The sequence below is a fragment of the Pan paniscus genome, chromosome 2, assembly GCF_029289425.2.
Source record: "Pan paniscus chromosome 2, NHGRI_mPanPan1-v2.0_pri, whole genome shotgun sequence".
In the NCBI taxonomy this organism is placed as follows: Eukaryota; Metazoa; Chordata; class Mammalia; order Primates; family Hominidae; genus Pan; species Pan paniscus.
In genome coordinates this window covers 186,052,511-186,078,358 of record NC_085926.1, presented here as the reverse complement: position 1 = coordinate 186,078,358, position 25,848 = coordinate 186,052,511, and the positions used below count along the sequence as shown (strand labels likewise).

General features: G+C 42.8%; 1 protein-coding gene across 10 annotated transcripts in view; it reads right to left on the bottom strand.

Annotated features, from left to right (window-relative positions):
- The window catches only part of LPP (LIM domain containing preferred translocation partner in lipoma), a 738,130-nt gene that overhangs the window by 682,227 nt on the left and 30,055 nt on the right, over positions 1-25,848 (bottom strand). The window contains exon 2 of one of the 10 annotated variants that reach the window (XM_063603020.1): positions 2,572-2,847. The exons of the other annotated variants lie outside the window; for them this stretch is intronic. The gene's annotated coding sequence lies outside the window, so the exon portion shown is untranslated. The remainder of the gene's footprint in view (positions 1-2,571; positions 2,848-25,848) is intronic. 10 annotated transcript variants of the gene reach the window in all.

Sequence of the window (25,848 nt, the reverse complement as noted above, 5' to 3'; positions counted from 1 at the left end):
CCAAGCCTGACAAGCACAGAGCCCAGTGAGGACTGTTTTCTGGTTTGCATTTTATCATTTGCTTCCTGTGCTGATCATTTGAGAAAGACACTAAAGTAATTTATTGCATAGATGTGTGAGCATCTACTATGTGTGTGTGCTTGAATCCCCAGGGATGTTACAGCAAAGAGCTGTGAGATACAAACAACTTCAAGGAGCTCACAAATCCAGTTCAAGACAGAGACTGACTGCAATTGAAGGACAAGATGTTGTAAACTCTATGAGTTCTGCAGAAACCTTCCCAATGGGTGGGTTAGACTTTTGGGCTAGGAATTAAAAGAGGATGGAGCAGGGGGGCACAGATGAAGGAGCAAAGGGCATTCCGACAGAAGGAAATATTTAAGCCAGACACAGTGGCATATGTCTATGGTCCCAGCTACTCAGGAGGCCAAGGCAGTATTACCTGAGCCCAGGAGTTCAAGACCAGCCTGGGAAACATAGTGAGATTCCCATCTTTTAAAAAAAAAAAAAAAAAGAAGAAGAAGAAAAAGAAAAGAAAGACTTTAACCCCAGCAATGACTGAGAAGATATGACATATTCCAGCAAGTTAAAATCAAGCTTAGAAAATATGGGCGGGGCACGGTGGCTCACACCTGTAATCCCAGCACTTTGGGAGGCCGAGACAGGCGGATCACCTGAGGTCAGGAGTTCAAGACCAGCATGGCCAACCTGGTGAAACCCCATCTCTACTAAAAATACAAAAACTAACCAGGCGTCGTGGTGTGTGCCTGTAATCCCAGCTATTCAGGGGGATGAGGCAGGAGAATGGCTCGAACCCGGCAGGAAGAGGTTGCAGTCAGCTAAGATTATGCCACTGCACTCAAGCCTGGGCAACAGGGCAAGAGTCCACCTCAAGAAAAAAAAAAAAAAGAAAAGAAAAAAAAGAAAAAGAAAATGTGTAGGTCACTAGTGAGAGAAGTGGGCAGATGGCTAGAAATAAACAGAAGTTAACTCAGAAAGGTAGATTGAAGCCAGTTTGTTGTAGCCTAAGGCAATTGAATTCTATGTCTAAAAGCAGAGTGAAAAATAAATAAATAAATAAATAAATAATAAAAGCAGAGTGTTCCTTTACTTTGAGATGCAAAGCTCTGATTACACCATTGATGAGTTTAAGAAAATAGGCTCTTTTGACTCCTCGCTGCCAAATCATAACAACGATAACAACTAAAATTTACTGAGTGTTTACTCTGTGCTAGGTATTATACTAAGCAGGTTACATACATTATCTCATTTAACCCCAGCAATGACCCTGTGAACAAGGCACTCTCACTCCCATATTACAAATGAGAAAACAAAAGCTTAAAGGAAAAGTCAGATGCTCAAATCTCAGAAATAGTAAGTGCAACAGTCCAAAACTAACTGCTTCACATAGCAAACTCAACCCCTTGCAATTGTAGACTGTACTCCCCAGTTCTGGTCTTCTTTCTCATCGCCCAGATTCTCCCCGTCTCATTTCTAAGAGATGAAATCCTCTCCACATAACTAGCATGCATAACAATCTTGTATAACAAAAATAACTGTCTCTGAAATAGTTGACAAAAGTTTATATTTGTTTCTGTCTCTCCATTAGATCCTTGGGATCAGGAACCTTTCCTTTCTTGTGAGCTGGTGTACACAGTGAACACTCAAGAGTTATATATACTTAGTCAGACAATGTCTGTGAAGGTTGGACCAGGAAGCTAACACAATACTAGCTATAATTTCAAACCTTTTTAGCATAGATATTGTACCAATCTCAGCAAGGTTCCCAGAGTCAAAAGGGGAGACACAACCAGGTTGCAAAATGCAGGTCAAAGACCTTGTGCTCGGGACATCCTGAAGGTCCTGCAGCTACTCTGTGGTTGCAGGACCTTGAACCTCCAGCAGGTGCGCCAAGAGCCAAGATCTTCACAGGGATCTGGACAGATTAAACCTTTCCTTGAAAAAATGAAAAAGCCATGTCCCACTGAAACGGGGATTTGAATTAAAGGAGGTGTGTCTAACAAAGTGGCCCAGAGGTACGGGAGCTCTAGGCTGAGAGGTCTCAGACCCGTCACATCTCGTGACTCGTGCTAGGCCACTTTGTGTCCCCTTGTGCTGAACCACTCTGCCTCTCAGTGTTAGCAAAAGGAAGGGTAGACACAGTGGTTTTTTAGCTTTTATATGTAGCAGCAGAACTTTTCCTTTAAACGGATGCTTTGACAATGCTTAGCTTACAAAATAGGAAAAAGCAGAGCGGCTCAGGTTGGCTCTAGCGGTCCCCTTCCTTCCTCCACTTCCCACCACTTTTCACCTCCCTCCGTGCTATATCCCTCAAGATGACTCCTGGAGTCTCTCAGGCTCAGAAGAGAACAGCTTGAAAACCACCAGCTTTCTGAGCTCTTCATAGTACCTTCCAGGTCTGATTCCAGTAAATTCCAAGGTCTGATATATACCTCCTTAACAAGCAGCTCTGCATTTTCGCCAGTGGGACAGGCAACACATGGTGTAGAAGGGGTGCAGCAAGGAAGAAAGAAGTCTCAAATTAGAAAACTTAGATTATATTCTACTTACAGCTGGGTGCAGTGGCTCAGGCCTGTAATCCCAGCACTTTGGGAGGCCGAGGCAGGCAGATCACTTGAGGTCAGGAGTTCAAGACCAGCCTGGCCAACACGGTGAAACCCCGTCTCTACTAAAAATACAAAAATTAGCTGGGCGTGGTGGTGTGCACCTGTAATCCCAGCTACTTGGGAGGCTGAAGCAGGAGAATCGCTTGAACCTGGTGGGGCGGAGGTTGCAGTGAGCCAAGATTGCACCATTGCACTCCAGCCTGGATGACAGAGCAAGACTCTGCCAAAAAAAAAAAAAAAGATTATAATCTATTTAGGACCTGTGTTCTCTCAAGCAAGTTATAAGCAAGTTATTTCATCTCTCTAAACCTCAGTTTTCTCATCTGTAAAATGGAAAATAATATTGTTTATCTACCTCCTAAAGCCTTTTATGAGAATTAGCTAATAAACTAGTTGACAGAATTGTACAATATTACAATCACTCCATCCATAAATGTTTCTAGATCCTCAAATGGAAAAGCAGGCAGTACTGAGTTCAGGGCAAAAAAGGTGCCCAATAAGTAGCAGGAACTTGTTTCTTTCCTCCCTGGCACTTATCAACATGTTCAATTTGAACCAACAACATGATAGCAAGCAAGAGTTACTGGAAGAAACACATTTTATGTCCCAAATTCTCTATAGCTCATCTTTGAAAATCTGAACAGCTTATCTCAGAAATCTTTGAAACTCATGACCATCTTACACTTCCAAGAGTGACACCCAAGACTGTGGAGGATAAAGAAATGTGAGTTTGAGAAAAACACTCCTCCAGGTCATTGGCACAGGAAGAAGTGTGAAACTTGGCATCCTCACTCCTGACTTCCACACCAACCAGCCAAGCAGCCAGAGAAATCCCATCTGCTCTCTGAGCCTCAATTTCCTTGTCTGTAAAACAGGAACGAAAACAATCCTACCTTCCCCCTCACTAAGATATTGTATGAACAATGAAGCCAACAGGTGTAAAAATATTTCATATAGCTCTACAACTATAAAAAATACTGCCATTGTTATTATAAACTCAAGTAAAAAGTTGAAGCACTGCAAAAATTACTTAGAATGTGTCCAAAACTTGAGAATCACCCCCCCTACTCCAATTGCAAGATTCCCTGTTGCCCTCCTGAGTTACTGACAAGATTCCCGGCACATCCTAAAGATGCATTTCATTGAGATTTTCCCAGTTGACTCCTCACCAGTGTTCTAAACAACACAAACGATAGCATCCACTCACCCTCAGGCCAGCCTCAAGGCCTCCAGGATGAGCCCAATCTATGTTTTTAGCCACATCTCCCTTTATATTGCTACAAGAACCCCTGGCCCCAGGCAGGAGTGCACCCTCAATTCCACAGGACTCAAAACTTGGCTCATGCTTTCCCCGCCTTGCACTGTACCTCCAAATCTCAGTGCAAAACCTCTTTACTGCACAGTGGGGAAGTGAGCCCCTTGGGAGTGTTTTCTGATTGGGGTATGGTCAGTAGTGTCTTCACTGGCCCACCCCTTCTCTAAAGATGGCCCCACCAATTCCCAGTGCATAAACATCCACATCAAGATAAAAAGGAAGATGTCTGTAGCTCTTTGTAGTCAACAAAACTTTTCACACAGCTCCTCTTTTTAAATGCTTAATATCAGATGTGTCCATGGTGCCTATTTTACAAATTTTATAGTAAGTGGCTGAGCCAGTAACCATGTGCAAGCCTTTGGCACCAAAGCCTGCGCACACCACTCTCTCTTCCCCCAAAGTGGGTGTAATTTAAACCCTGCTATAAGGCCAGGGGCTCATGCCTGTAATCCCAGCACTTTGGGAGGCCAAGGCAGAAGGATTGCTTGAGCCTAGGAGTTCGAGACCAGCCTGGGCAACATAGCGAGTTCTTCTCTCTACAAAAAAGAGAAAATATATATATACATATTTGATATGTATATATATTTAAATATATACGTATATTTAAATATACGTATATATTTAAATATATATGTAAATATAAAATACATTTTTAAATATTTTTATTATATTTTATTATAATGAAATTATATTATATATTATATATTTTACTATACTATATTAATATAAAATATATTGTATTACAATATTCTGTATTATAATTTAATTATAATATAATTATATAATATATAATATCTAAAAGTATATATAATTTAATTGCAATATAATTATATATAATATATAAAATTATATATAATTTAATTATAATATAATTATATATAATTATAATATAATATACATTTTATATTTATATTATAAGTAAATATTTTTATTATAATTTAATTATTATATAATTATAATAAATATTTTTATTATAAATAAAAAATATATAAATTGTTTCTCTTTCCTTCTTTTTGCCAGCAAATATATATAAAATAAACCCTGCAATAAAAGGTACAGGAGGTCTGGCTCCCCGGCCAGCTCACCACATGACACTGGACAAATCACTCTCCCTCTGTGAATCACAGTTTCTTCATCCATAAAATGAGGGTTCTAGAGTCACCTCATATATCCACACATCCTTTTCCCTCCCAAGAAAAGACTTCAGAAATGAAACCTTCATGAGCAGCAAACAAGGAAATCTCTCACATATGTTTAGTCAGTTCCATCCCTGAGCTTCCTCTCCCAACCTCGAAAGCCTAACCAAAAAGAAGGAAAAGGGACCAACCTGAATATCAGAAAGCCACCACAACCCTGCAGGACAGCACAGGGAACGCACGCGGCTGCCATCCCCAGGCAGACAAGCAAGCCACTCCCCAGGATCAACTGCAGTCATGGTCATAGCGCGTGAACCTTGTCAGCAAATTGCTGGTTTGAATGGCAATTTTTTAAAAGCTCTAGATGCAAGAGCATTGATGCAGACGACACAGTCTGCTCCGTACATGCCTCATGGCTTATGGGCCTCACACAGGAGTCCATGCAAGAATCTCTCTTTTTCACATCTCTCCGCTTCGGTGTCAGCAAGTACTGCTGCTGCCTGACCACAATGTGGAGACAGTATCTGTTTGGCACGCCACTGTGCCCTTTCCATGTATTCTCTAAAAGTCCAAATGCTGGCTGCCAGGGCCCTCCCAGAACCACAGGATCCTAAATCTGGCAAAACTCAGGTACCCACTAGTCTAACACCTGTAAACTACAGTTTGAGGCATTCATTCATTCAAAAAGCATTACTGATGTTTACATGGTGCATGGTGCCAAGACGAGGCTACGTTTCTGCTCTCAAGGACCTGCTCCAATATCTTAAATGGCTTCCCAATGGCAACAGGGGAAGTCCAAGTGCTTTATCTAGTAGCTCTAGTTTCTCCATAACCGGGACCGAACCTTCTATTGCCACCATAAACTTTCTCCCATTGCCACTCAACATACATTCTTTGCTTTATTTAAACTAAACTCTTGGCTCACCTTGTCCCCTCTGCTTGACCTGCTATCCTTCCACTCCCAACACCAAATATCCACGTCCTACACATCATCAAGCACACTCGTAGTCTTCAACAGGAATGAGATGACCCTTTGGAGAAAGACAGTTTTTTATCTGTGGTGTCTTCATGTATTAAAGGACGTCTAACTTCCCTGGCCCCAACCACTAAATGCCAACGGCAGCCTGATCTCCAGTCATTGGGACAACAGAAGACACCCCATTATGCTGCTATTTTGTCTTATTGAGATGGAATCTCACTCTGTCACCCAGGCTGGAGTGCAGTGGTATGATCTCACCTCACTGCAACTTCCACTTCTTGGGTTCAGGCCACTCTCCTGCCTCAGCCTCCCGAATAGCTGGGATTACAGGCATGTGCCACCACTCCTGGCTAATTTTTGTATTTTTAGTAGAGACGGGGTTTTGCCATGTTGGCCAGGCTGGTCTCGAACTCCTGACCTCAAGTGATCCGCCCGCCTTAGCCGCCCAGAGTGCTGGGATTACAGGCATGAGCCACCACGCCTGGCATCCGTCACATTTTTAAATGCCCCATAATGAGATGGTACTACCCCCAAAAGAGAATCACCAGATCACAGACTATATAAAACTCTCTACTTCTCAGCCCAGTCAGAATAATCTCTCTTCCCTGGATTTGCTGAGCCTGCTGTGTAGGGCAGTGATCAACATCTTCCTTGCCCTGTTCTAACTGTGTGCCTGATTTATTCTCCTTTCCAGTATTGGCTCCCAATGGAAGAATCCTTGACTTCTCTCTCCCCACATTGCCAAATCCAGCTCAGGGACAGGTCCATAGTAAGTGTTTAATAAATGTTTGTGAACAAATTTTGTAAACAAGACAACTGTCCTAGGGTATGACTCCCAGGAGGAGACTAAACTGAACTGGAAAATTGCAAATCAACTGCTGTCGTCAAAAATAAGAACTCAGTTCAGAAACTGAACATGGGCAACTGGCCTGTTTTTTCAGGGTATTAATTATATTAAGTTTATATATTTACATAAATAAACAAATATTAAACATAATTTCATAGTGTAATTATATTACAGTGTTATAATTACTTATAAACATTAAGTATTTCAGAATAATAACTCCTGGGGATTTTAAATGGATAAGTTGGGGGTAGATATATTCTCTTGGCTGGCTCAATCAGACTATTTCCACCAGCTAGAGTGCCTTTCTGCATCACAGAAGCCGACTTAAAAATTACATTCCCCATACTTCCTCAAAGCTAGTAAATTAGGTTCCGCCAGTAAGATTTCCTTGTGTGTGATCTGGAAGGTGGAAGTGAAGCTGAATCTTCCTGCTACTATTTCTACTGGCAAGCAATACCAGGGAATCATGAAGGGCAAAAGGACACTCCATATGCCAATCCAGTGCCCCATCACTAACTATTAAGATGTTGAGAAAAGTTTCTGAGGCCTCAGCAGTGGCTTCCTAATCACATCTTCCTTATCCCTGGATTGTGGCTAACCAGCCTGACCAATATGATGAAACCCCGTCTCCACTAAAAATACAAAAATTAGTGGGGCATGGTGGCATGTGCCTGTAATCACAGTTACTCGGGAGGCTGAGACAGGAGAATCTCTTGAACCTGGGAGGCAGAGGTTGCGGTGAGCCGCGATCGCACCATTGCACTCCAGCCTGGGCAACAAGAGTGAAACTCCGTCTCAGAAAAAAAAAAAAAAAAAATTCTTAAACCCAGTAGCTCCAGTCTTTTCAATAACTTTGTTAGTATCTCTTTCCTGTTAAATTATACAGAATGTCTTTCCTGAACTTTGTTAGATGCAGGAGGGAAAAAAAAATAGATAAATTAACCGTTCACTCATTCTTTATTTATTTGGCTGAGACCTATGTCTGTCTACATCTAAAAGCTTCTCCCTTGCCTCTGTGAAGGAACAAAAAATATCTCACTTTAGTATAAGAAGCCAAATAGGGCCAGGAGCGGTGGCTCACGCCTGTAATCCCAGCACTTTGGGAGGATCACCTGAGGTCAGGAGTTCGAGACCAGCCTGGCCAACATGGTGAAACCCCGTCTCTACTAAAAATACAAAAGTTAGCTGGGCATGGTGGTGTGCACCTATAGTCCCAGCTACTCGGGAGGCTGAGGCAGGAGAATGTCTTGAACCTGGGAGGGGGAGGTTGCAGTGAGCCAAGATCACGCCATTGAACTCCAGCCTAGGCAACAGGAAAACCCCATCTCACAGAAAAAAAAAAAAAAATCCAAAATAGACCTAGAACTCCAGGGTTACATAAGCAGTCGATGTAATCAGCAAATCAGAGTTACACAAACTAGTTTCTGGACAATATAAATGCTAATTCATATACAATGAAGCATGGTTATAGCGTAACTACTGATCCTTTCCTTAGGATTCCTGGCTTGACCTTTGTTTTCCTGATTTGCCAGTGAATACTCAGCACCATACAGGTGCGCCTGCTGTGTACCCCGTGGCTCTACCTCCGTGCAGCTCCACAGAGACGTCTGTTCCTCTTTTTTGGCCAAAAGGAGCCTCCGTTGTATTTTCCAACAAAGGCTCCAGCAAATTTTCCGTCCCACATGCTCTTCCAGAACTTGGCCACCCCACCAAGATGTAAAGTCTATTGCCTCTCCCCTTGAATCTAAGCGAGTTGGGGACTACTCCGACCAATAAAGTATAGCGAGATGATGCATCTACAGCTTCTTCCTGCACCTGCTAATGCTCACTCGCTCTCTGTCTTTCTCCCTCTCTCCCTTCCTCTCAAGGCTTGCCCTTTGGAAGCAGCCACCAGGCTGTGAGGAAGTCCAGGCCACATGGAAAGACCACATGTAGATATTCTGACCAACAGGCCTGGTTAACGTCTCAGATGTCATGTGAGTGAGTGAGCAACCATATACCTCTAGCACCCAGCTTTCGAGTCTTCCAGCTGAGGTCCCAGGCATTGTGGAGCACAGAAGCGTCATTCCCCCTTTGCTCTGTCCAAGTTCCTGATCCACATAATCCATGAGCATACTAAACGATTGTTGTATACCACTGAGTTTGGGGGTAATTTGCTACACAGTAATAAACAATTGGAACAAAGCCCAGCCCTTTCTTTTACCTTCACCTGGTGCCTGCTCTGACCATGCAGATGTGACTTTCTCATCTGGTGACCCACGTTTTTCATGGACACCAGTTTCTCTAGGGTTGTCAGTGGTGGGCAGAAGGGCAGGGGTGAGTTCTGCAACAATAATAGCTCTGAGACACTGCACAGTTCATGGGGAATGCAAATGAATCAACATAAACATGGGACCCAACAGCCCCAGTCGCTCTGTCTACCGAGTAAATGTGAGGAGGTGATGCTACCTCTCTATTACCTCATCTGTAAAATGGGCATGCCAATGCCTGACTATTGAAGAAGTTATGAGGATGAGATGAGAGGTCGTGTGAGGAGCACTCCACCCAGTGCCTACAATGTCAGATACCAAAGTCTATCCACCATACCCTTCAGCTGACCAAGGGCTTCCATCTACAAATGTGATTCAAGTCTACAGAACAGCACAACAGCTATGCTGCTCTCTTACCCAGCATCAAGCCCAGGCCCTTATACACAGCAGGTAGTTAGAAAACATTAAGCCTGTGCTATATAGCAAGGAAAGTTTCTATCATTTCAAAACAATAAGGTATATTGTTTAGGAGTGTGGTGCCTGGAGCCACTGGCCTGAATTCAGCTCTGTCACTGGCTGGTGGCCTGGGGCAACTTATCTAAGCTCCTTGTGCATTTGTTTCCCTATTTATAAACAGGGATAACAATAACACCATCCTCATAGGTTTCTTTAGAGGATTAAGTGAAACAATATGAATAAAGCAGCTAGAACAGTGACTGGCACATAGCAATCGCTTGCTACGTTTCACCAAGTGTGTAAACCTAGAAGCAATCTTAGGACACAGGTATACGAATGAGGTTTTACAAATGAGGAAACTGAGACTTGAATTATGTAACTTGTGCAAGGTCAAAGGTAGGGGCGAGATCCAAATCCAACTCCGTGGCCTTCCACCCAAATCCAAAGCTCTTTGCACCTCAGCATCCTGCTTTTCGATATGCACGCCTAATGGAAAAATGTATTTAACTAGAAGAGGGGAAAACAGCCCAGACATAACGGGGTTGCACCTTGGGAGCTTTCTGGGTATCACAGGATGATAAGGCCAATGTCATAAGCCCTGCCCTTCAGCACAGTCAGCTCCTGTGGGTAAAATTAGCTCAGCTCTGCTCCAGTGCCGCCTGGAGCCCCGAGGCAAAACTCACCCCAGGCATAGCACGACCTCACCTGACCCTCACTCTTAAGTAGGGTCCCTCATGCACCTCATTAGGGCCTGAGATGACTCATTGTGTTCTTTCCTGTCTCTGGTGCTGAGGTCACCTCTATGCTATACAGAAAGGCGGCTGTGAAGGAGAAGTGAAGATGAAAACGCAGGCAACCATTCTGCACTCGCTTCCTCCAAGGCAGCTCACAAGCAAGGATCGGAGTGCCTGCCTGCCATGCCAGCTGTGTACTGGGGAAATAAAGCTCTGCCGAGTTATATAACCCAGCTCAGGAGAAAATGATAGACACTAGCCCAAAGGGACTCCTGAGATTACCATCCTTATTCTACTCTGGTGGTGATGGTATTGAGCAGGGAATGGGCCTATTCAATATCCTTCAGTCCTGCAGAACATGGCACAATAGCCATGACTATAGGGGTCTCCTCTGCACTGTCCCACCCAATACTACCCAAATTGAAGGCCAATCTTAAATGTCACCATTCCTTGAACCCTCCATGCTCCCATCCCTACCTGGCTAGAATTTTTATCTCAACTCCCACAATGTCTTATCTATACAATTTATTATTTGGCATTTATTTGCTCAACAAATATCACTTGCACACCTATTTTTGATTTGAAGATACAGAAATATAAAGAATTACCATTGCTCTCAAGGAAATGCAGCCCAGTTCAACAAATGGCCTAAAATGGCGGAAGCAGAGACAACAACAGTCAGAGGAGTATTCCAGGCAGAGGTGGTATCAGAGCAAAATCTTGAAAGGACTGATAGAGTGGGCAATGGTGTTTCAGACAAGGGAACACTATGTGTGAGGTCACGGGAGCTACAGAGAATCCCAGGTATATTCCTAGAGCACAAGATCATCTTGGAGATTAGTGAGATGAGGACAGAAAGAGGCAGGGGTCAAATCACTTCCTGCCTCTTTCCATTCCTGTCCCTTAATTCATGCAAAGGATTCTTAATTTGCCCTGAATGAGGAAAGCATTGAAGGATTTTAAAAACAGGGACATAGCATGAACAGATTTGCATTTTTGGAATATCGCTCAGGAAGAAAAGAGAGAATAGGATGGATGAGGGTAAGAATAGAAAAAGAAGGCCAGCTGAGACTGCTGAAGCACTCCAGGAGAGAGATGCTGAGGGCCTGAATGGAGGACAGGCTCCAAAGGTAGAGGGAGGAGGGAAGTGGGCAGGACGTGTTACCGTGGTTGACTCTGTAAGACTGAAGACAGTCAGAGGCAAGAGTGAGGGACAGAGAGGAGCCATCCGGAATGAGTCCCAGTTTCCAGGATTGGGCGATGTCACTCACCAAGCTAACAATGCCAAAAGACACGGTGAGCCCCATGCAACTTTGGGATTTCCAACTGGAGTGTCCAAAAGGCATGTAGGAGTGTGGGCCTGAAGTTCGGGAGTTCCAAACTGGAGATAAACACCTAGCAGTCATGAGACAAAGCTCTGCAATGCTTGTATTTATGGGATACAAGAGAGAGCAAGAGCCTGCAAAGAAACCCCAAGGAGAGGCTAGGGAGGTAAAGGAATAACAAAACATCCAGAGACACTGGGAGTGGTCAACAGAAACAGCACCACCAATGCCAAATAAGAGCACTGCTAAAAAGGAATGCATCTGAGCCCCCTAGACCCGGACAAGAACAACTTCCATCAGACCAGAATGGGTTAAGAAGCCAAAAGAAGGTGAGGCAGTAGAGACAAATATAAAGGCAGAGGAGTAAAGAAGCGAGATGGCACGCTCTCAGAAAAGCATGTCCGTATAAATCTTACTTCCTCTACTAGACACAAGCTAGAATAGTGCTGTCCAAAAGGAACAAGATGCAAGCCACATATGAAATTGTTAATTTCCTGCAGCCACATTTTTAAAAAGCAGGAAATCATAGGAGAAATTCATTTTAATTTAACCCAATATATCCAAAATATTATCATTCCAAGAAGTAATGAACATCATATAATTTATTAATAAGATATTTTACATTACTTTTTATACTAAGCCTTTGAAATCTGGTGTGTTATACTTAACGGCACGTCTCAGTTCGAACTAGCCACATTTTAAATGCTAAACTGCCATATGTCATTCTAATTTAACTTTGATGAATCAAGGCTCAACATGGCAGCTGGCATGCTGTGTATTTTTTTCTAATAATATGACAAAATGAATGGAAGGATGGATAGATGCTTGCCACTTCATTGAGAAATTCAGTAAACTCTCTACGGCTTCGTTCTCTTTATCAACTATACAGTACTTTAAGTTTCTAGTCTTGGGTTATATTATGAGTAGATCCTTGGTATAACTTTAATATTAACGGCGTAAGTTTCATTCCTTCTAAATTTCCTCTGTTGCTTCAAAAATCACAAATTTCGTCAGCCTCTTTCTTTTTTCTTTCTTTTTTTTGACAGAGTCTCGCTCTTGTCGCCCAGGCTGGAGTGCAAAGGCGCAATCTCAGCTTATTGCAACCTCCACCTCCCAGGTTTCAAGCAATTCTCCTGCCTAAGCCTCCTGAGTAGCTGGGATTATAGCCACAAGCCACGACGCCCAGCTAATTTTTGTATTTTTAGTAGAGACGAGGTTTCACCATGTTGGCCAGGCTGGTCTTGAACTCCTGATCTCAGGTGATCCGCCCACCTCGGCCTCCCAAAGTGCTTGGATTACAGGCGTGAGCCACCGTGTCTGGCCCAGCCTTTAACTTTCTTAGGTCAAAACAACTCTGTGAAACACTAGTCAGAAGACTACCACTCACACAGATCTCAAGCAAGCCACTTTACTCCTCTAAATGAACCTGTGTTTTCTACCATAGACGGGTATATAACTCTTAACTCTGCAAATCTCACAGGTTCATTGTAAAACTCACATGAAACAGTGAAAACACTAACAAAAGTAAGGTAGAATCCACAGGTACCTCTCTATTATAAATGTATGTCATATGAGCTTGTAATATAAATTTCAATCATGTCTACATGCATACACACATAATAAAACTCCACTTGGCTATCTTAATGTCAATATTTTGACTTCGAACATCATTATACTTCCCTTCTTCCCTCAAGAACTACAGAAGTTGTGGTCAACCTGATTTTCCTAGGAAAAAGAAACTAGGTTTTCCCTGAGTCATCGCACTGAGGTTACTAGAACTGGATAGAGCTTGCCTACGAAGTAGAGATGTAAACAGATTGGGCAGGACGGAGTGAGCCTGGGAGATGGTATGGTTGAGGCTCAGTTGCCTCTCTAGACAGAGGACCCAGAAAGTGTCCTAATAATGAAAACATTTCTCCAGCCCAAACAACTTCTAAGAGCTGAGTGGTAATAACTATTTGGATCCATTCTGCCTTCTGGTGATACACAGAAATATCTGGGAAATTAGAAAAGGTGTAAAGCTGAAATGAGGACTTCTTATCGGCACAATTACGAAGTACAGAGGAAAAAATTAAGATGATCAATTGGATTCTTTTGCTGTCTAAATTTACCATCAATACACTTCATAAAAAAATCTTCCCTCAATAGCCCATGGCTAACTGACCAGGAATGAGGGCCACTCACCAACAGAGAATAGGGAGCTCACCTGACCATTCAGCACCCTGATTTTATCAGGGAAGAAACAATGAGAACCAGAAGAGTACATAAAGGACCAAAGATGGTGAGTGGGGACTTGCCCATGTAACACAGCATGTCAGTGGCAGAGCTGAGCCTTAAACCTTGTTCATCAGAATCCAAATCTTTTGCTGGCTCCCTTTATGTGACCCCCAATTTTTTAAGTCAAATTAAAAACTATCCACTGACTAATCGAGCCAGATAAAACCATTGATGCACAGGCTGCACAGTGTAACTCCAGGAAAAATTTAAAAATAGATAAACTCAGCTGCAAATGCCATTTAACCCAAACTCTATCCTACTAGCAGAAAAAAAAAAAGAACCTTCTACTTGCTATTTCTCAACCACACATTTTCCCATAGCCAGCGAAGTTCTTATGGCAAAGCAGTCATCAAAACTAGTGTCCACCAGACCACACATGTGAACATGTCACCCTTCAGTGCCTGACCACACACAACAGAGGTCAGACTTGTGCAAATATCATGTCCTGTAAGGAACAGTAGAAAGCAGGGCAAGTTTATAAAATTTTGTTGTTGTCCTCACTTAACAAACACTTACATGGCACTTGTTGTATGCCAGGCAATTTTTTACATACTTTAGAAATATGAACTCATTTAACCTTTCCAATAACCTTGTACAGTAGCTACAATTATCATCATTCCCATTTTACAGATAAGGAAACCGAGACACAGACACAGATCTAGACAGCGACAGAGCTGGGAACTGAATCTAGGCAATCTAGCTCACAGTCCATGTTCTTCATCGCCATGCTATGCTGCCTCTCAGTGGATTTTGTTTTCCTTGTTGTAACGGTTGAGGGAGGGGAGGTACCAGAACGCCAACTTCTTCTCGTACAGTAATAAACATGAAAGACACACAAACCAACACGCTATCTTCGGCATAATCAGCACATTCTCTCCCTAAAGTCAAGTTATAGGACAGGCCAAATCTCAACCAGGAACATGTTATTGATTTACTCTAAGAAAGCCCTGTCACAACACCATAAACACAAAATGTCCACGTGGTCAGCCTATTCTTTCTATCACCATCAGGAGGTTGTTTCACAGGAGTAAAAAGTCAAGTCAAAGTCTCAGGGGCAGCAAGGAAAGATGGACAGAAACATCTCCCTGAGAATGGTCTTGCTGAAGGTGCTGGAAAGCAGTACATCTGGGGCCTCGTCTTTCCGGAGCACTGCCGACGCCTGGAGCAAGAACTCTTGTCCTCGTTCTGCAGAACAGGATACGGACACCTCCAGTTTTTGTCACAACTTACATTTCTAGGCAAGAAAAGGGCCCTGTTTCTCATGGATGTCACTCACTGCAAATTCCCAGGAGAGAGAGGCCATACAGTGGAAAAGCGGAACGTTCAGACTTTGTAGTCAGATGAGACTGAGATCAAACCCTGTTCTTGCCATTGTGTGACTTTGTGCAAGTCGCTTAAATATGCTGAGTTCTTGATTTCTTAACCTGTAGAATGAGTGAAGAATGAAAATTCCTACTTCATGGAGTTACTGTCAGATTAGAAACAATGTTTGCTAACTGCCTAACACCTGGCATGTGATAGCTATTATTTAAAATAAAAATAAAAATGGTCTCATCTTGATATTTCCCCTACCCTGTGGGAGAGATTAAACGGATGTGCTGCTCTTTCTCCTTTCTTCCCTGCTGTTAATGGGACAACTGTGCTCACAATTACCTGAGCACAAAATCCCTTAGACCTGAACCCCTCAACTGTCCAGTCAAGTCCTGTGCTGTTTCACACACTGGTGTTCTTGCCCATGATCTCTCTTCTTCCTAGAAAGTTCTTTACCAAACTCCTATTCATCTTACAAAACCCAACTCAAGCATCAACAACCCCATGAAGCCTTTCTAATCGCTACCTCCTCTGTGCCTTGTGTGCACATCAAGTACTACATTGAGGATGCTATAAGATAGTGGTATAACCACATGAGAAACTGACATTCATCAGTACACAGAGATATAGCAACACAGGTTGCTAAAATATTTAAATATTCCCTTACTCATTGCCAAATAGTTTATGTTTTGAGCTCCTACTTGTCCTAACACCATCCCAATTTTCCCAATCCCCCCCTAGGAACCCTTGAACCTCCCCAAGATCCAGCAACTAAAGTTCCCCTCTGGCAGACCTAGAGTTCTTTCAATACAGTGTTATACATATTTAAATATCATCTCTCTGTCTGCATGGATAACTTGCCTACTAAAATCAACATTGATTTATATGCTTTTGGGAACAGAACAGATATTAACTACTGGAAAAGATGCTCCTTGAGGTCCAGAAGCACATGACTCCCCAGCATCCAGAACACTCGGCTACAGTGAGCTCGTAGCAACGGCTGAGTTGATTCAATGTCTCCTATGCCTCCCCTCCTCAGCCACCACCTGGCTCACAATGGACCTTCAGTGAGTGTTTGCTCACTGGCTGACCTGACTGCTGTGTTGAATCAAACTGTGGGGTCAGACTGAATTTGATTCCAGTTTCCACAGTTACCCAAGCCATCTCTCTGACCACTGGCTGCTGCCCCTCCATTCCATCCTCACCCACTTCCAGTGGCAAAACCTAAAGGCCAGCTCTTGGCTCCACACTTTTAATGGTCCTCTGATGCCCACAAATCAAATCCAAACTCTCCTGAAGATGGCAAAGGGGGTCTTCATTCTAAGAATAAGGAAATAACCAAAGAAACAGTTGTTTCCTCCAAGCACACAAAATGTAGCAAATAAATATAAGAAGGTATCCTTTAAAAGTTAACCAAACTGTTAAAAACAGCTCCTTGTATTTTTAAAACCAACTGGGTTTTTTATGTTTTTGTTTCTGTTTTGAGACGAAGTCTTGCTCTGTCGCCCAGGCTAGAGTGCAGTGGCGCGATCTCAGCTCACTGCAACCTTGGCCTCCTGGGTTCAAGTGATTCTTACATCTCAGCCTCTCAAGTGGCTGGGATTACAGGCATGCAATACCACTCCCAGCTAATTTTTGTATTTTTAGTAGAGATGGGGATTCACCATGTTGGCCAGGCTGGTCTCGAATCTCTGACCTCGTGATCCACCTGCCTCGGCCCCCCAAAGTGCTAGGATTACAGGCGTGAGCCACCACGCCTGGCCCCAACCGGGGTTTTAAAAATGGTGGCACATCAAACTTATTCACTTCATCTTCTTTCATCATCTAGTGAAATAAGAAGAACAGGGATTATTTTCCTTCATTTTAACAATGATGGGGAGGTGACTTGCTCAACTTTCACAGTTGGTTCACATTATGGCCGGGGCTAAATTCTAACCTCAAGAATCTTACTCTAGAGCTGTTGGTTTCCTCAGATCAGCTCATCTCAGTGCACAATCTTATGGACTAGGATGTAAAAACACAACGTGCAACTCTGTCACTCCTGCCTTCTACTGCTGTCATACTCTGCTGCTTAGCGCTTGTCACCCTCTGAAATATGCACCTGTTTACTTTGTTGTCTGTCTTGCCTCCTAGAATGCAAGCACTTATGAGACCATGGACTTTGCCTGCCTCCTTCATCACTATATCCCCAGTGCCTAGAACACAGCATGGCACAGTTAGAGCGTGAAAGGAAGAGGCGACGTGGAGTCAGACCCCACATTGACTCCTTCTCCCTCACTTACCAGCAGCCTAGCTGGACAGGTACCTAAACATCTCCAAGCCTCAATCTCCTCATAATTAAAATCCAAAGAATGGGCCAGGCACGGTGGCTCAGGCCTGTAATCCCAGCACTTTGGGAGGCCGAGGCGGGCGGATCACATGAGGTCAGGAGTTCAAGACCAGCCTGACCAACACGGTGAAACCCCGTCTCTACTAAAAAAATACAAAACTTAGCCAGGCATGGTGGCCCATGCCTATAATCCCAGCTACTCGGGATGCTGAGGCAGGGAGAATTGCTTGAACCCAGGAGGCAGAGGTTACAGTGAGCCGAGATCATGCCACTGCACTCCAGCCTGGGTGACAGAGCGAAACTTCATCTCAAAAAAAAAAAAAAAATCCACAGAATGACACCTACCACCTACGTTACAGTGTGTGTGGGAGGAGTAAAAAAAATATTGGCCATTTCTCCACACAAGTTATGCACCCAATACGTGCCTGCTCCTCTCCTTCTTTCAGTCTTTCATTCCCTGTCCCCCAATACCTCCTCTCATCAATCACCCCTCTTTGCTTGCAGCATCTACAGCCAAAAAATAAACCCTTCCCCACCTCCGAGTGTCAGCACCCCCCTCTTTCACAGACCCTTTCTAAGGCAGGTGTCTACAAAGGACCCTGGCAGAGCTCACAGTTGGAGCCAACCACATTCTCGTGTCTGCCAAGTTCTGACCTACTTCCCAGCCAGACTGAAGCAGGTGACGCTGGTACTGATTCAGCAAGGTCTTTTTTTTTTCTTCTTTTCAAATCATCTTGGACTTGGGACAGAACCCAGAATCACAGAGTTATGGAACTCAGAACAGAAGAGTTTACAAAGCCCAGGCCATCAGATACAACCCTATCATTTTATAGATGTGGAATTTGTATTCCAGAGAATGAGGTGTCTTAGGCAAAAATAAATCAGAATTCCAAATTCCTCAAATATCAGAAACCACAGTGTGGCCCCAATTATATCCTGAGAGAGGGCCCTGGCCTGCCTATCACTCTCGCACATCTCAGAAACTCTTCCTTATGGGCCTAGTGTGGTGGCTCATGCCTGTAATGCCAGCGCTTTGGGAGGCCAAGGTAGGAGGCTCACTTGAGCTCAGGAGCTTGAGACCAGCCTGGGAAACATGGTGAAACCCTGTCACTATTAAAAAATACAAAACTTAGCTGGGCATGATGGCACATGCTTGTAGTCTCAGCTACTCAGGAAGCTGAGGTGGGAAGACAAACTGAGCCCGAGGTGGTTGAGGCTTCAGTGAGCCTCAGTCATGCCAGTGCATTCCAGCCTGGGTGACAGAGTGGGACCCTGTCTCAAATAAATAAATAAATAAAATAGCACTGTTGGACCACATCCTCTCCAAGCTGAGAGATTTTGGATATATGTGTCTCATCATCACCTCCAATACATTATCACCCACTAACCAAAATAATTAGACTGTGAGTCATTAAGCTTAGGTCTTTTCCATAGGGCAACAGGTACATATTCTTTTAGTATGATCAGTGTTCATCTATGAATTGTTAAGCTTTTCAAAGACGAGGATCCCATTTTTGTGTAATTATGTGATGCAGATTTCATCCATAACCATAGAGTAAATGTTGCTAGCCTGATGAAGTTTTATAGTAATACCATGGTGCAGGGTGACAAACGATGATGCAGCATCTTCAATACATCAATTATCATGCTTCCCATCACTATGTATTTCTTCCCAGCAGTCCATTCATTCTAACAACCTGCCATTCCTCAAACCCTTCCTTATATACCACGTGTAGAAGCAGTTGTAGATCTTGTAGCATATTCTCAATGGGAATTCCTCTTTGAGTTTTAAGAATGAATCTGGTTTTTCCCAAAGTCACCGAGAAACAATTCCAGTGAATAAGGGTGATGATCCAGTTGGAGATGATCATGCTGAATAACACTTCGCCAAATAATTGTTATACAAAGATTTTAGGTGACAAGAGCATCATGGGCCTAAGTCATGGAGTGTTGGCTGACCCCTGGGGACTCCTTTAAGGAGGGTGATAACTCAGTGAATTACTAGGCAGTACCAACTTTGCAATAAGTCCCAATATATTATATCTTCCAAAAGCTGCCAAGGAAACTAAATGTGCTGATTCAGAGGTGGTACTCCCCTCCCAATTCTTACTGCTCCTTTCCAAAAGGAAAAAAGAGGATCTTAAGTAAGAAATGCCAAGTGATCCCCACTAAAACCTAGCACCATTGTAGTCAACTGGCATATGTCCTCAAAGATGATGACACAGGCTTTCCAGTTTTCTTCCCCTATGAAGAATTCATATAAAATAATTTAATGAAAAGGCTTTATGCATAAAAATGTTCAAAAGAGTATTATTTATAAGAGCAAATAACTGGCAATAACTCCTATTCAACAACATGTAAATGGCTAAATTTTAAAAATAGTACATCTACGCAGTGGAACAGGAGAGTGGCTATTAAATATACAGGAATTAAAAAATAAACTAGAATGTCTATGAATATTCAGTAGAGAAAAACAAAAGAAAGAGCAAACAAAACTGCCTGGTATTAAAAATTGGTGAATAATATTTTAATAACCTATCTGCTTCTGAATATTAATAATGATGACTAACAGATAATGACATTACTCAGGAGCTCCAGAAGAATGCCTCCATGAAAGCCTGGAAATATCTGAAACCATAATAAAAACACAGGGGTTTAAATAAAAGGAAGCAATTAGAAACTTTGTGGGAAGGAAGAGGGGGAAACTGCGTAAGAAATTATAGCCCAGATATGGAGAAACCAGTCCAAAATAAGAGAAAAAGTTGCTGGAACTTGAAGAAGACACACAGAACAGACTCCAAGCAGATAAGAGAACAATAAGAAAGACAGAATACATAAGAGATATGGTAGAAAATGCTAATTTTTCTCTCAACAAAAACAAAATACAGCCTAAAATTTTAAGAAATAAGAAGAAATTATAATAAGAAGCTTATTTATTATCTATTTACTATAGAAATAAAATAAACAAAATGTAGAATGACTCTGAACAACTACAGAAAAAATTACAATCATCTATTAGATTTTGATGCTAAGGGAAAGTTCAGTCTCCTATAAGTGGCTTAAAGGTGGTGACTTCAGAACCCCAGAAAAGGAAATGAAACCACAGCACATGACTTAGCCCTGTATTAAGCAATATTTACCTAGAAATCATAATGTAAATATTATTTATTTTTTCAGCTTTTGCAATCAAACCACAGAGCACAGATGACTTAGCTATACGTATAAAACCATTAATATATACATGTGCCTATATGCATGTATCCATTATAAACCCTCGAGATGCAAAAGGTAACCTAAAACATTATTGACAAGTTGAAGGGTAAATGTGGAGAGGAAAAGTGGAGGGAAACTCTAATATCTTCATCTCACAAAATAGTGAGTGAAGCGAAACTGTCAAAAGTTCATATAGCAAAAGACTGAGATTTATGCATATTCTGTAAACATAAAGGAAACCACAAAGAATAAAAGTAGAAATGTAACTGTCAAGACTTGGGAAGAGAACTGGGAAGGACCAATTGGATATAAATAAATAGTCCTTACCTATCATAAAATAAAGTTTAATAGGCATATCTAAAACTAGTAACTCAAGCATGAGAGACAGAAGCATATTATTTAGAAATATGATAGGAACCACCAAAAAAACTCAAAAACAAAAAATGGTTACAAGTGGTTGACTGTGGGTAATGGAACCGGTTTGGGAAGAGATGGGACAGGAAATTACTGTTTTATTGTAAACACTTCCGCATTATTTTATTTTTACTGTAAGCCTGTATTATAGCACCTTTTAAATTAAAAAAAAAAAAAAAACTTAGAAAAAAATTATTTCAAGCTAGAAAGGATTAACTGCCAACAGCAGGACCAAGAGGTCACAAAAGTCAAATGTGAAGGGGCTTTCCTGGGAAAACCATTACAAGATGCCACTCTTTTGAAGATCATTAAATGCATGACACCTAGCCCTCTTTTAAGAACTTCTCTTTCCCCTTCTCTACCCAAGCTCTTTAACTCTCTCCTAGCATCCTCCTATAAAATTTTCAACACTCTGTGCCCTTCAAGTCTCTTTGCTGGCTTCAAAATAAGAAGCAGTCCCTTATGAAAACTTGAAAATGTAAAGAATCCCTGAGGAAACCCCAAAATCAACAGACATCTCAGGCTGTGCGGCGCTGTGGCCCAGAAGCACACCAAGGCCTGGGGGTTGGAGCTATATTTAGCAGCTCTGGGCAGACAACAAGGACTCCTGTTCCCTGGAAAGGAGGTAATTAAAGAAGGCAGATTTAGGCCTGAGGTGGTTAAGTCTCAAGGAACTATGGCTCCGGGCAAGCCCAACCTGTGCCCTGAATGAGGAAATAGGAAGCCGCAGGCCTGACACTCCTTTCCTACACCAGCTTTTCTTCTCTCAGGTTTCTAAAGCCAGGGAAATGCCAGTTGTCAGCCTGATCGCTTCTTTTTCTCAGTCATTTAAGACCCATTTATGGGCACCCGCTATGTGCCAGGCTTCTTGCTGAGTGCTGCAGAGAGGGGAGACATGAACCAGAACTTTGACCTCAGGCAGCTGACAGGTGAGAGGGGTGTAAACACAACACATAGCATTAGGTCAACAATTACCCGCACCATGAGAGAACGACAGCAGGGAAGCCGCTGCCCGTTGGGATTCCCAGGGAGAGTGTCCAAGGAACCATGCAGAGGCTTGACCCAAACAAATGGAAATGATTGAAACATGTGAAGAAAAAGTAGCTTTCTGGAAGGTAGAAATTACACGGGCAAAGGCACAAAGTCAGCCAGGGTATGTAGGGGAAAAGAGAGTTATCCACGCAATAAACTGTGGGGTATATAGAGGGAAAAGAGAATTATCCACTCTATGAACTGTGGGGTATATAGGGGGAAAAGAGAGTTATCCACTCTATAAACTGTGGGGTATATAGAGGGAAAAGAGAATTATCCACTCTATAAACTGTGGGGTATATAGAGGGAAAAGAGAGTTATCCACTCTATAAACTGTGGGGTATATAGAGGGAAAAGAGAATTATCCACTCTATGAACTGTGGGGTATATAGGGGGAAAAGAGAGTTATCCACTCTATAAACTGTGGGGTATATAGAGGGAAAAGAGAATTATCCACTCTATGAACTGTGGGGTATATAGGGGAAAAGAGAGTTATCCACTCTATAAACTGTGGGGTATATAGGGGGAAAAGAGAATTATCCACTCTATGAACTGTGGGGTATATAGGGGGAAAAGAGAGTTATCCACTCTATAAACTGTGGGGTATATAGAGGGAAAAGAGAATTATCCACTCTATGAACTGTGGGGTATATAGGGGAAAAGAGAGTTATCCACTCTATAAACTGTGGGGTATATAGGGGGAAAAGAGAATTATCCACTCTATGAACTGTGGGGTATATAGGGGGAAAAGAGAGTTATCCACTCTATAAACTGTGGGGTATATAGGGGGAAAAGAGAATTATCCACTCTATAAACTGTGGGGTATATAGGGGGAAAAGAGAGTTATCCACTCTATAAACTGTGGGGTATATAGGGGGAAAACAGAGTTATCTACTCTGGATAAAACAAGGGCGAGTGAAGAAGATTAATGTTCCTGACTTGCATTTACTGGACTCAGTGGATATTCTCTCCTTCCCCGCAACCTGTGCCCTACAGGGTAAGAATATTCCCCCCACCCCGCCCGCTCCCCGATTTCGCAGATGAAGAGTCTGCAACTCAGGGAGGAGAAACAACATTCTCGAGGTCACAGAGCTGTAAATTAACGGAGGACAATTTCAAAACCAGGCCTCCTTGGCTCTAAGACTCAAGTCCTTTCCTCCTCTACCATCAAAAGAAGTATAAAAAGAAGGCGTCTCTGCAAACAGAGATAGAAGGTATGCCAGTGGCCAGGTGCAAACACGTATCACAGTTCACAGCAGCACTCCCATGGGCTTCATTTTTAGGGATTTCCAAAATTTCACACTGTACCTGTGCCTGTGTTTCATAGCTCTCTCTTCTTACGTCCAAGACCCTGTCACCATCTCAGCATCTGGAGCCTTTCAAAACCTAGGTGCTGACACTGCACTGCCCCTTTACCTACACCAGCCAGTCCCCCTTCCTGGTAGGCCCTGCCCAACCTACATCTCCTTCAGGCTAACTCTTAGTCATTAACAGAGGTGGGCTCAGCTTGCTCCAGTCACAGTGGCCTCAATGCAAATGCTTATTAAATTACAAAATGTACCCCTGCTCTTTCTCTACTATCCTAAAAAAAAAAAAAAGTTTACCGGAGCCCTATTCACTTTAAAAAGAAGCCCAGGAGGCTCACTCTTCAATTCCTTATTACTCAAGGCTCACATTAGGCTCCGACCTGCTTTTCCCACCACACAGCTCAGTATGGTGACCCGATACCACCTTCCTACAACCTAAAGGAATGCCATATAGCCTTCAAAGCCCAGTTCAAATCCAATATTTAAAAAACAAATTTCCTGGTTCATTGAATGCATCCTTCGTGTAAGCTCCCCAGGCGCACACTTGTCTCTCTCCCCACACTCCCTGGCACTGGATAGTTTATCTTTCAGTGACACATGCTCTCCCTTCCCTCCTGGATGGAGGGCTCCTTGTGAGAAAGTTCTCACATCTGGGGCCCATCCAGAGCCAAGCAGTGCAGGGCACACGGCAGGCACTAAGAAACCCCAGCAGCAGGACTCTCGGTGCTGGAAGTAGTCCATGCAAAATGAAATCCTTCAGAGCCTCACCAATGCCCTATCCACAGATTTTTACCCAAAGTACATTTTATTGCTCTATGACAGAATCTTCCAAACAAATTCACATCTTGGAAGCCCCGATGAATTAGAATCCCAGAGGCATTGCGATGGCCAGTCAAATCTTCCATTTGATAGTCTCCCACAAAGAGGTACCATGGTCCCTGCCTGAACACCTCCAGCAACTGGAAATCTTATACCAATTGATACAGTCCACTCCATTTTTGATATCTGCTACCATAGGTCCTTACACACTAGTTCAGTCTATCTCTATGGGCTTTTTGCTTAAATTCCTAGGAGTGGCAGGTTAGAAGGTATAAGCACATAACCAGCTAGGAAAGCAGTGTAGTACGACAATTAAGGTCGTGGACTTTAAAATCAAGCAGAACTGGGTTCACATCCCAGCTTGCCACTTATGGGAGGCCACAAAACCTCCCCAGCACACCCCCTCCCACTCCCACCCCCTCCCATGGCTGTTACAGGATTGCGGGAAATGATTCAGGCAGAGTGCCTGGCACAGTGAGCACTGGGTAAATGGCAGCTATCATGGTCATTAGTTCTATTCCGCTTTGCCACGTAATCAGTGCTAATCACACCCTTGGCCACTACATGAAGTCTGTATGCCCTTCCATAGGATGTCTTTGAAAAGCTTCAGCTGATGTCTCATTCTGTTTGCTGCTGGCTGGACACAACTGGAAGCAAGAAATTGACTGGGGGCTCCCATTACAGTGTCTGATACGGAGGGGACAGTGAAAAAAGAATCAGAACAAAGCTTCTTTCACACCTGCCTTTACAGGTGCTGCCCATGACTCTACAAAGATAAAGGAAGACACCAGATGTCACAGCAGCTGCCTGGGTCACTTAGAGCAGTAGATATTGATGCTCTTCAATGTCTCAAGCCTCTTCAGTCATAGCCCCAAAGAGGACATAAGGAAGGTGGGCAAAGGTGGAGGGGGAATGGAAAGGATACTCCAGGACGTGGTGCCTGTTTTCTACACTCCCAGCTGCCCAATCAAGCTCAGAGATCTGAGGACAAGAGTTCAACCTCTTCACCCACTTCTACTTCCACCCCAACACTGCAGGTCAGAAGCAGCTCAGGTAACGTGAAGTGTGTCCTCAGGCAGATAGTACAAAATCTAGGTCTGGCCTTGCTATTAAATTTATGTGACCTTGGGATGCTCATTGACCTCTTTGGGCCTCACCTTTCTCATCTGTACAATAGGATGCTGGCCTAGACCATTGGTTTTTCACCAGCAATGTGCAATGGAAACACTGAGGGAATTTTCTCTAAGTACTCTTGACCAGGTCTACTTCTCAGAGATTTTGATTCCAGACTGGAGTAAGGGCTGGGCATGTGTGTGTATGTATATTATATGCACATATATTATATATGTGCATATATTATATATGCACATATATTATATATGTGCATATATAATATATGTGCATATATGTATATATATTATGTGCATATGTTATATATATATATATATTCAATTCTTTAGCTGGTTAAAAATCACTGG